At 62.8% G+C, this 1,882-nt stretch overlaps 1 pseudogene; it reads right to left on the reverse strand.

Annotated features, from left to right (window-relative positions):
- Positions 1-292: 292 nt before the first annotated feature.
- Positions 293-930, reverse strand: LOC147345768 (uncharacterized; annotated as a pseudogene).
- Between the last annotated feature and the right edge of the window lie 952 nt (positions 931-1,882).

Here is a 1,882-nt window from a genome sequence, read left to right on the forward strand (position 1 = left end):
GCCAGTCTCTCCTTAGACCTACGGATTCACAGAGCTCCACATTCACAGATTCCACACAGTCTATTGTTATTCAGTTTTACACTTACCTCATTCCCTCAGCTGCCAGCTTTACGAGAAAGAGGTAGGAGATGACAAGACCACCATCAAATGTGAGCCCTCGAGATCAGAGGAGATCAGGCGCGTTCAGGGTGATATGGCCGTAGAAGGAGGCGGCTGCCGCCGGGCGCCCTAAAAGCCCTGCGCTGTGCCTCCCTTTCGCTCTGACCTGCCGGTGGGGCCAGCAGGCCGCACCTCACCATGGGGGTGTGCGCTGTACTTGAGCCGAACGACCCGCGACCAGACTCCGCCGGCCAATGCCGCCATGCCCCCGAACACTGCCACCCCGCGGCCAGCAAACGCCTGGCCAGGTTCGGCAGCCCGGAGGGCTTCCGGGACCCCCAGCGGCATGCCAGGCGTGCGTGTGCACGGGGCCTGGGGGGTGGGCTGAGGGGCACGGAGGTCTTGGCGCCCTCCACCCCGGGCCTCTCCAGGCCCGGCCGCGCTCGGCGAGCCGGGCCTCCCTCGATCCCGTTCGCTGCCCAGGGCCACGCGGCCCAGAGGTTTCTGGCTTTCGGCCCCGCTGCTGCCCGACCCCCGCGGCCCTCGGGCCTCTGAGCCTCCTGTGGGCCTAGGCGCCGCCCAGCCAGGGCCCTGAGCGCCCATCCTGCCCGACACCTGCCCGGTGCCCAAACCCACCGGGAGCCACGGAGGCGCGGTCCACCCGAGCGCCTCAGCCCCGCCCCTTCGCCCTACCGAGGCCCCCACCTTTCCCCCACGCCGCCGGACAAGCACACAACCTTCCTGCGAGAGCAGACGAGCGACAGGCAGGCACACGGACAGACACACAGACAGTCGACAGCCCGCCTTCACAACCTCATCAGCCAGAGCCATAGCACCTGTGAGAGGCCGGGGCCAGAGGAACGGACGGGCCGCCGGGTGTCAGGAGAGACAGAGGCAGAAAGAGATGAAAGTTCAGAGATAGACTCCAGGACTGTGAGAGGGAGATACAGATAGACAGACAGACAGACGCGTGCGCGTGCGCGCGCACACACACACACACACGGAGGCAGAGACAGAGGGAGACACAGAGCGAGCGACAGAGAGACAGCAAACAGGAGACAGGGGAGAGAGGATGGCATCGGATCTGAGACAGACACACTGGCACAGCCCGTGACGCACCTCAGAGGAAGGCCACGCGGAAGAAGCAGCTTCCCCAAGGGAGGGGGCGTCGGCTTTGGGCCGGGCCCGGCTGGACGCGGTGCCCTGGGGCTGGCGGTCACCCGTGGGGACCCCAAGACTTCCTTGAAGCCAAGGTCTCAAAGGTCCCCTTTGGCCTGGCTACCTAAGGTGAGACCCAGCCCCCATCCCCAGGCCAGAGGGTGAGTGTGTGAGAGTGTGTGTCAGTGTGTCGGTGGGTGAGGGTGGGGTCGGGTCGACTTGGGGCCGGGTGGATACCCAGAGTGGAGGGGGGAGGGTGTGGAGGCCGGGGGTTGGGAAGCTTGAGTGTCCTCTTGCTGTCTCTCTCTCCCTCTTTCTCCGTCTCCCTTACCTGTGGTTTCTAGCTCTTGACCTGTCTCGGCAGCAGGGTGTGTGTGTGTGTGTGTGTGTGTGTGTACCTCCAAACCCAAAGCAACTCTCTATGGAGACATAGTGAAGGGTAAATGCATTCTTACTCATCTGATATATCCTAAAACACTGGACATGTCTGGACTCAAACTTTCAGGGCCGCCTTCCTGCCACCTCTGGCAAGCATTGATGGTGCAACTGTAATCCTCTAACGGACCAAAAGTCCTGTACAAGTCCAGACATCTGCTCTGTACAGTCTCTTCCTACAGTACAGAAA

This window comes from Bos grunniens, chromosome 24, assembly GCF_055505025.1.
Source record: "Bos grunniens cultivar Pamir isolate PY7600 chromosome 24, Bosgru_T2T1.0, whole genome shotgun sequence".
Classification (NCBI taxonomy): Eukaryota; Metazoa; Chordata; class Mammalia; order Artiodactyla; family Bovidae; genus Bos; species Bos grunniens.